At 36.9% G+C, this 10,524-nt stretch overlaps 1 protein-coding gene across 1 annotated transcript in view; it reads left to right on the forward strand.

Moving 5' to 3' along the window:
• Nucleotides 1-4,182, forward strand: part of Dthd1 (death domain containing 1) — a 106,113-nt gene extending 101,931 nt beyond the window's left edge. Inside the window, exon 15 of the mRNA XM_019205985.2 lies at nucleotides 3,990-4,182. The gene's annotated coding sequence lies outside the window, so the exon portion shown is untranslated. The remainder of the gene's footprint in view (nucleotides 1-3,989) is intronic.
• The last annotated feature ends 6,342 nt before the right edge of the window (nucleotides 4,183-10,524 follow it).

Below are 10,524 nucleotides of genomic sequence, written 5' to 3' on the forward strand. Positions count from 1 at the left end.
TCCTTGGGTCCTTCCTGGGTCTGTTGTCGCGCAGGCCGGGAGCTCACGCGCACGCCGCCGGGTGATCGCAGACAGGCAGGTAGGCAGGCAGCTGAAAAAAACCCCCTCTGGGGTCCTTGGGTCCTTCCTGGGTCTGTTGTCGCGCAGGCCGGGAGCTCCCGCGCACACCGCCGGGTGATCGCAGACAGGCAGGCAGGCAGGCAGCTGAAAAAAACCCCCTCTGGGGTCCTTGGGTCCTTCCTGGGTCTCAAAAAAACAACTCTTCAATTCATTCATTTTTTTTGTATTGTTCCCTGAGTCTCCATTGTATTAATTTCTGCTCTGATCTTTATAATTTTCTCCCCTATTAGAGCTCTGGGTTTGTCTTGCTCTTCTTTTAGGAGTTTAAGATTCTGCAGGCAGGCAGGCAGCTGAAAAAAACCCCCTCTGGGGTCCTTGGGTCCTTCCTGGGTCTCAAAAAAACAACTCTTCAATTCATTCATTTTTTTTGTATTGTTCCCTGAGTCTCCATTGTATTAATTTCTGCTCTGATCTTTATAATTTTCTCCCCTATTAGAGCTCTGGGTTTGTCTTGCTCTTCTTTTCTAGGAGTTTAAGATTCATCATTAGGTTGTTTATTTGAGCTCACTGTTTTCCTAATGTGGGTACACTGCTATGAATTTCCCTCATAGAACTGCTTATCATGTGTCCCATAGATTGCTTTGTTGTATTGGCATTATCATTTATTTGTAAAATCTGTCTAATTTCTTCTTCAACCGCCTATGTGACCCATTGGTTTTTCAGGAGAGTGTTATTCAATTCCCATGTTTCTGTGAAGTTCTTGCATTTTCTTATGCAATATCCAGTTTATGCACTATGGTCTGATAATATACATGGGATAACTTCAATTACTTTCCATTTACTTAAACATGTTCTATGAGCTAGTATGTGATCTGTTTTGGAGAATGACCAGTGGTGTACAGCTGAGAAAAATGTATATTCTGATTTTGTGGGGTGGAGCACTCTGTAGACATCTATTAAGTCCATTTGTTCAAAAGCTTGGCTCGGTCCTAGTATTTCCTTGTTGATTTTCTGTGTAGATGATCTGTCTATTTATGAAATTGGGTATTGAGGTCCTTCACTACACAACTGTATTAGTGTTTATTTGGTTTTCATATCCCTTAATATTTGTTTTGTATAGTGGGGGGCATTAGTATTTGGTATAATTGTCATCTCTTCCTCTTGATTTGTTCCCTTTACAAGAATGTGGTGACCTTCTTTGTCTCTCTTAATTAGTTTTGGTTTGAAATTTACTTTGTGTGAAATTTACTCTGTCTGAAAATAAGATAGCCCTGCTTCTTTCTGGGTTCCTGTCACATGGAGAACTGTTTTCCATCCTTTTATTTTCAGTCTATGAGTTTCTTTTTTAACTAGGTGTGCTTTTAGTATACAGCATATTGTTGGATTTTGCTTCTTAATACATTCTGCCAGTCTATTTCTTTTGATTGCTGAAATGAGGCCATTAATATTGGTGGTTATACCTGATATGTATTGACTTATCATTGTCATGTTATTTTCCTATTGTTGGCTCTTTTTAATTTTCCCCGATGTCCTTTTAATTTCTTGTCTTGCCTGGTTGATTTGGTCTGTTGGGCCTCTTGGAGTTGTGACCTTCATTGTTTATTTCTAGGACATTGGTTAGAATTGTTTGGAGTGCTGGTTTGGTATCCATGAAGTTTCTTAAGTGTTCTTTGTCAACACATACATATTCTTGTAGGCAAACACAGACAGACTTTAATTTTCCCCGATGTCCTTTTAATTTCTTGTCTTGCCTGGTTGATTTGGTCTGTTGGGCCTCTTGGAGTTGTGACCTTCATTGTTTATTTCTAGGACATTGGTTAGAATTGTTTGGAGTGCTGGTTTGGTATCCATGAAGTTTCTTAAGTGTTCTTTGTCAACACATACATATTCTTGTAGGCAAACACAGACAGACACACACACACACACACACAGCTTTTCATACACAAGGGCACATTTTCCCAGCATCAACTTGCATATGTCATTATAAAGCTCAACAAGGTAAAAATATATAAAGACAACAATTTATCAGCTCTTCAGTAACTCCTTTCCCCTAGGTAATTGAAGCAATTAATTTTTAAACATTCAATTTCATAAGTAAAATAATCTTAACATGTATTACTTTAACAAAACCTATGGCATTAAAACATAGTCATCTTAATCAAATTCTTACTATATCTGAAGTGTAAATTCTTGATTAGAGCAGCTAATGATCTATAAAATGTAATTTAAATGAACACACAAATAATGTTACATTGAATTTCCTGAAATACTTTAAAGTAGAAATAAATTAATGAGTAACATATTCTAATATTTAGAATATTACAAGTCCTAGAGCCCTGCTTAAATTGCCCCACTGCTACCAGCATTTGCAAGTGGTATTACAAGTTGCTTGGTATTACAAGTTGCTTGATCCCTTGGCCAGAAAGTTTCTCAGCAAGGAGCCAAGAGCTGAGGTATAGAAAGAAAAAGTTGATCTCGGGTACAAAGACAAGCTCTTTCAAATTAGAAAGGCAATCATGCAGCTGCGGAGGGAAAGACTGAGTGAGGTAAAAATTGCCCTGACACAGACTGGGAGTTCCCCTGTAGCTTAGCCAAGCATGGCTTTTGCGATTGTACCTTTTCAGAATTCCCCTGCATTCTCCACACATTTGGACAGGCGCCGCATCACTTAACCCTTAACCTCTGTCTCTTCCAATGCCAGCCACCCCCACATTTATTTCCTAGCGTATAAGATGATTTATTTATCTATTATGCTTCTTACTTATTTTCTGGAAATAAGTAGTCTCTTTAGTGCATGGACACAAAGACCAGCATGGTACTCATGTGCTCTTTGAGATATTCTTGTTAACTTAGAGCTGTCAATGTGTGTTCGCTGTTTGTTACCCTTATGATACAAATGAGGAAACTTCAAGCCAAAGATAGAGCCCTGGTAGGAAACCAAATGATTCTATTTTCAAAGTCCTTTTTCCCTCTACTTCCATCTTTCTACCCCTCGGCTGCTTCCCCAACCCATTATTTGTTTGTTCTCTTCCAGAATCTTGGGATTAGTGCAATACTCATTTACTAACATGATATCTGGACCCTTGGCTGTGGTTTCCTCTTTTTTCTAGAGATTATAAAAATTTGCCTTGGCATGAATCAGGCTGGAATAACAGACAAAGCCCCCTGAAAAGTTAATGGAAGTGATGTCTCCCCCAAGAACACAGCACAGCTCTGAAGCGCCCCCTTGTTTGAGGGGCCACTGCTTTTAGACACACTGAGAAACTCTCTCCACCAAAGCCACAGACTATCAGAATATGAATTATAAAGCTCTTCAAATGTAGCCGAGCTTAAGAATAACTTTTTTCTAGTTAAATGGACCCAAAGAAGTGCAAAACGCTTTGGTATAGTAGGACCACAACAGAACCTTTTCAGTCCGAATCTTTGGCTCTGGATCCGAGTAGTCAGTATGGTCAGCGAAGGCCTCTCATGTTTACATGTGAGGAAACGAAAAGGCATTGCCTAACATGTTCTACTTCCTGTCCAGAGCACCCTCTCAGTTTTTGTTTTAATTTTGTATGGTTAGCACTGGGCCAAAAGTAACAGAAGAAAATGTGACAGAGAAAACAACGCTGAATACAAAGGTTTTGGTGTTGGAAAGATCCTGAGACAAGGCAGGCAGGGTGGGGCGGGTGGCTGAGGCAGGGATTGGAGCTGTTGAGGAGAAACACTCCCCCCAGCCCCTCACCGGAAGAGGGATTTAGATTTAGGAAATGAGAAGAGGCTGCTGTAACCTAAGATAAACGGACTTCTCAGGAAGCAGCTCATTATACACCTATCTACACACCGTGAATTAATATTTTATCATTTTATTCTAATGAATGGAATACTCCATTGTATTTGTGTGCTAAAAAATTTAAACGCACGGTAATATAATATATTCTTTTTAGACTTATTTGGGGACATTTTTACATATGCTGAGAGAATCAAAGTGACCCAAGCCTTGCTCCACCTGAGAGGCCCTGCCTGTGACAGATAACAAACACCAAACTGTTTAAAAACAATCACTGCAAATGTCCAGATTTCTCCACAAGGGGGCGTCTGCGTTTTAAGTAAAATTGAGAACACTTAAAACCTTACAAAGAAATTTCTTTATGTAGTAAAAGATCTATTTGCATGATAAAGATAGTTTAGGGTAGAGGGAATAAATATAGTATTGATGTAAAATTACATTATTTTCTCGATAATTTATGTTCTAATATTCTGAAATATCTAATTTCCATGTAATAAGAAGAAACAAAATATATACTGATAGCTGCATTTATAGAAGTTTTAGTTATGTTGTATCTTCTCTTGCTTTCATCAAAACAATTTAAATGGTAATACAATATATTATTGATTACTGGAATTCTGTGTAATTTTTGAATTGTCTGGAAATAGCAAGTGCAAGTGTGAACTTCCGATAGCTATATGAAATAAATATACTTTTAACTTGCTTCATTTTCCAATAAATAATGTTTATTGACTTTATTTTTAAAGAATTACTTTATAATTTCTGAAATGTTTTGAATAGGAATGTTTTCCATGGTTGTCAATAAATAAAAGTGTCTAACATATATTAAAAATGTATTTCTGAATTAGGATTACTATATTCAAAATAACCAGGTGACTTTTTCAAGATATAGGTTTTATGGTGTTATATTTTATAAAATAAATTCTAAACAAAGCCAGGTATTTCCTTTTGCACAACACATTTCAAAACACATAAACCAACAAGTGTGATGGCAATAGAACAGTCACTGAACACGAAGTAAACAAACAAACAAACAACAACAAACACTGAGAAGCACAAGTGAAAATAGTTAGTTGAATATCTAAGGAAGAGTGCTAAAATGTGGATGATGTGTTAACATCCTTGCTGCTCTTTCTTGTGGGAGGATTGTCCCTGTTCCCTTGATGTCATGCTTGGCCACATGTTTTAAAGTGTGCAGTGAAATACGAAGGCCATACAGAAGCTTTAAGAATCATTGAGGGGTCTCCACCATGTTTCTTTTTCTCTCTCTCTCGAGACCAGCAATTTTCCAGTGAGGGGTGTTTCATTAGCTTAGCTTTGGGAACATGGGCGAGATCCACAGCCTAGTTGTGATACTTAGCATGGAAATGTTGAAAACATGTTTGTTATAACTTCCCATTATCCTGGTTGATGAAATTAATTGTCCAAGCATAATGAAGAACACATACTATTGCCTACCACAGTTATCAGACCTTAGTGTTAGGAAGAGAACAGCCGTGGGCTCTCTCAGTAAGGCAAAAGGAAGCACTGTGGAAAGATGGGAACAATTGTTGGGTTTGGGCAGCAGATGGCTTCGGCAAATGCAACATTAGAAGTTGTGACTGGAGCATCAAACCCACAAATTATCACACCATACAATATTACCAGTAGGTCCTCCTTTACTGACTGTCATCTAGATGCCAAGGATGTTTTATGTGTCATTTCATATCATTCTCATAGCATCCTTCAATTTGATGTTATTATTTTCCTTTCTTCTTCATGACACAATAAATTTGGAAATGTTAAGTTCATTCCCTTTTCACTCATTCATAACTGAATCAACTAATACTAATTAAATGCCTATGATCAATCAAGTGGTACAATTAAGTTGTCAAACCCTTGCTTTTTTTTATTTCAGAGCCTATGTTCTCTCCAACCCATAAGGCTCTGTGGTAGGCAGAATTCTGAAATGATGCTCAGGATTTCCTGCTTGTAGGGAATTGCAGGTCAGAAATGTAATTCAAACAGCCCCCTGTGGTTTTGAGTTTAGCTCCCAGAAGATGACATTCAGCAAAACAATGGGGATGTCAGTCCTGCAGCTGCAAAGAGATGGATTTTGGCAACAGCCTGGCAGAGCTTGATACCTGTCCCTAGTGACAGATACAGCTGAGGACAGCTGTAGCCAAGTCTTCTGAGACTGATTCTGAGCAAAGGACTGACTAAATATGCCCGACTCATGCACTTAAGAATATGTGCTACATTAGGTCACTGACAGTGGAGCACAGCAGCCCGGGCCAGCCTGGGCAGGTGTGAGAGCCCATCTCAAAAACAGAAAATGAATGAACCGTGGGTGGGTAACTTTGAGTCCTTAATATCAAGAATAATTTGCTTTTATAAAATAAGAAAATATGATGGCAAAGTCCAGAAATATGTTCAGCCATAGAACAAAGCAAAAGAACAAAGCAAAAGAAAGGAAGTGATGAACAATGATTATCCTACTGTATTCTATGCTAAGCTTCCTTCTATACACCAGCACTTTCTATTCTCTTCTTTTCAAGGTAATTCCTGAATTATTTTAATTTTTCCATACACACTAAATGAGTTATTTGTTGACTCTGCATGAGGGTTTGGACAGTTTTAATCCACCCATAATAGATGACTTTGAGCATGAGCTATTTTCCAGAACCTGAGTCATTAATTTAGACTTCCCGTTCTCGAAAATCGGTCATGACTACACAGTTCTCTGTGGCAGTTAGGCTAGGCTGCCTAGTGCTTTCTTTTGTGTAAAACTCAGAAGTCTCTTCAAAAGTTTTTCCCATGAGGAAAACAATACGACCAAATAAAAGGGCATGCTCATTATTATAATCTTAGTTCTATGCACTTATTTCCTAAATATTATCCTTGACTTCACTTTTTTATGTTTTTTTCTCTATTTTTATTATGTACTGTAGGCTAAACATTGGTTAAGTATTTGAGATTTGTAGTTTTTGGCCAGCCATGTAACTTTTGTGTAACATTCTTTTTTTTATTTGATCTTATTATTCTGTAGCCAAGCCTTCATGAACAATTTTAAATTTTTTATACATAAGTGTATAGAATGTCACTTTACTAAAATGAAGGACCATTATTTTCAGGGAATTCCTTTCCTATTTTAAATCTTATGCTAAAATCAGTTTGTATTGTTAGAAAAGTTTGGATAATACGCTATAAGAGAGATGTTTGTACAATATAGTCTTGCAAGTTTATTAATAGCATAAAGAGAAAAATAAGGCAAAAGATCAGTAAACTGATCATCTAACTTACAGTCCTATGCAATTTAATGAGAATTCATCCAAAGTTCTTAAACAAGTCTTCTCTGGTGTTTGCCATGAAGTATGTTCCATTATTTCTTTCCTTCTTTCTTTAAAAATTTTTTTTCAATCTTCATTAGTATTCACTGTCAGAATGCCCTTGGTCCAAATTCCTTTACTTCCACTTTAACTTGTTCCTTTGACTTATGGGTGTCCATTCCCCAAAACAACCTTCTTTCCCAGTTGTGCTTTTAAAGTGTTTGGGATGTAATTACCTTAAGTTTCAATATCCTTGTTTCTATTAATTTCTCCCTTGTCTTTCTAGAATTCTACTTGTCTTATCATTTGGAGTTTGCACTGTTTTGAGCCATGTATAAAAGATTGAAATTCCACTTGCTAGTCATTGAATAATAAGCTACAGTCAGCACTAAAGAAATTATTCATTTCTTTTATAAAATTTTGAGAAGGCATACTCTGCCTTTAGGAGAACACTCTTGAGGTCAGAACATATAAGATTTCATAGCACAGACCGTGAAGTTTCTGGCCTGTGACCTATACGAGAACATCAGAATTAGATTCTGGGTCAGATGTTGTGACTTCCTAATCTAGGCTCCGAAATTTTCTTGTAACTTTGAGCAAGTTCCGTAACATCTTCATTTTTGTCTCATTTAAAAATGAAAGGACTGGATATATCCGGAATAGACAATATATTGCCTATGAGTTTTTCTTAATCTATCTGAATCTATGCAGCAACCTTTATTCTTTCTTTCTTTTTTTTTTTTTTTTTTTTTTTTTTTTTTTTTTTTTTTTTTTTGGTACCAGGGATTGAACTCGGGTCCTTGCGCTTGCAAGGCAGACCACTGAACAGCTGAGCTAAATCCCCAGACCCCAACCTTTATTCTTATACTACACAAATTTCAACAAAATTATCAACCTGGCTGTGTTGTTGTAATCTAACAAAAAAGAATATACTATTAAGATACATGACATCCAAGTGCATTTCTAGTTTTCTAGTCTTCCATCATGTTGTACATCCATTTCCTGTGCATGGAACCTGGTGTGAACTCTAGAAGTTCTCCATTGGGCTCTAGTTCTCCTCCATGCATTCCTTGCTGCCTTTTTATAATTGCTTTATAATTGCAGAGTGCAGTTTGCCTGCTACTGTGCAGAAAAAATGGTGAAGACAGTGATTCCCACACTGTGTGAACCAGTGTCTACTGAAACATGGATTACAGTAAAGGATTTGTCTCCAGTTGTTCATTTATTGGGTGGAGAGAAAACCCTCAAATCTGTGGTTCTAGTAAGCTTCCTGGTGACTGAGATGCAGTTCTTCTGAGGATCATACTTAGAAAACAGTTGCTATCCAAAGCATTTCTTAACCTAGAGTCTGTAAATTTCCAAGGCCTACTGAGAGACATGAGGGTGTTTATTAAAATAATGAGTTATAGCATTTATAGCTGCACCTTTACTAACTACTATGAATGTAGGCAACAAAGTGCATAGACATCAATGGCAATAAAAATGTTAAGGCTGAACTGTAGTCCGAAAACTAGGCCCGTTCTGATGAGGCAAACTCGGTATGAGGGTCTGGCAGTGGCTGAATGGGAAGTGCACGGTAAAGTCAACCTCTTGTATCTCAGGAGGTGCCCATCAAGCTACGGCTGAAACAAAACCTCACATTTCATGATGCAACTCTGTCTTTTTGTGATTTTACACGGCACTGTAATGAGGTGGTACTGATATTTTTTCAAGTCTGATTGTCCCTCGGGTTAATGATTCTAATGCAGTGCTCCTGGTGCTGGTGGTGAGCAGCACATAGATGATGTGCAAACTGGCTCATAACCTCACAGCATCCACCGTCCGAGGACTGTGCACTTTCATGCTTCTCCTTACTTTTAAATTGTTCAGCTTTCTCCCATCCCAAATCAATGATCCAGTAGCAGTCATTTACACTTTATGAGAATTTTGCTCTGTGTTTCCAGTCTGGGACATTTGCTTTGTTTTCTTTCTTTTGGATAAAAAGCAAATAAAGACAACTTGGGAAAAAAGAAAGCACTCAATGCCACCTGTGTTCCAACACTCTTTTTCTTTGTTGTGTCATCACCTAAGGCTATAGAGTATTTTCATTAAAACTTTCCTTAGATCATTCATGTTCTCTATTGTATCTTTTCTCTTTGGTTTTGTTATTATTTTCTATCAGTGTAGATGGGTTTACTAAATTCTCATGGCAATTAATTTTATGAGCTTGATTAAAAACATGCCAAGAATATACAGTCATCAATGAATTTTTTGACATTTTATTAATTATATTCCTAGGGCTGTTTGGTAAAACAACAAAAACCACAGTGATTCAAAGCCATTAACACTCTAAAAAAATTGGACACCTCAAATTGCTTTTGTTTATGATTACTGTACTAGCTACATTTACTGCCGTGTTATAAACTAAAACAGAAATATTTATAATTTTGATGGATCAACTCATTTTAAAATTATAAATCTATCATATATTAACACAAATGACAATTTTCATTAGTATAATTATTTTCCACACAACAAACATGATGAGGATAATGGTAATTGTTTAAATTTTTTGCAAATCTCTTTAATATATACTTTCATTTAAAAAGCTGGAGTCTCATATTTACTTCTGTATTGAATTTTCACACATCATGCAGAACTGGGGGATTCCACTGCATAGCAACGAGAATGGCAATGAAATGGGTTCATTCGATCTCAGTAGTGAGCGACTCACCTTCCTTTTATTCCTAAGCATGAAGACATCTCTCTCCATGTAATTATGCTTATTTTACCAGAAAAAATAGGTGAAATAAAATATTATTCACTTTATTAAACACTAAACCGGTGACTGTCAAATCTAGCTAACCATCAGAATCATTGTTGAGTTTCTAAAAATTCAAATTTTTGTACAAAAAGCTGGGGATTCCAAGTCAGTAGTATTCTCAAATCATTCTCACAATTAGCTGTTTCAGAATCATTGCATAAAAGTCTTTAAATATATATGGTACATATTTGAAACTACAGAACTTGTCTGAGTGTAAGACTTGACTCTCATCCTTACAATGTTGCTGTTCACTTGCTTTAATTTTCCTTGAAATTGCAAACACATCGGGCCGGGAATTTAGCTCGGCGGTTGGGTGGCCTGCCTTGCAAGAGCAAGGACCCGAGTTCAATCCCCGGTACAAAAAAAAAAAGAAATTGCAAACACTACATCATTTGTATCTGAATATGCATCATTATATCATCATACATTATATCTTGTATATAGTGTGCACTCAATAAATTTGATTGTAATTCATTAATCCAAAAGGCCAAATGACATCAGGAATTCCTTGGGTTTGAAATATTGCTGAGCTAGAGAGAAGCAGGGCTTCAGTGCAGTGCATTGAAAGTTCAGCTAGAATC

The sequence above is a fragment of the Fukomys damarensis genome, unplaced genomic scaffold, assembly GCF_012274545.1.
Source record: "Fukomys damarensis isolate Sample0158 unplaced genomic scaffold, DMR_v1.0_HiC HiC_scaffold_35, whole genome shotgun sequence".
NCBI lineage: Eukaryota > Metazoa > Chordata > Mammalia > Rodentia > Bathyergidae > Fukomys > Fukomys damarensis.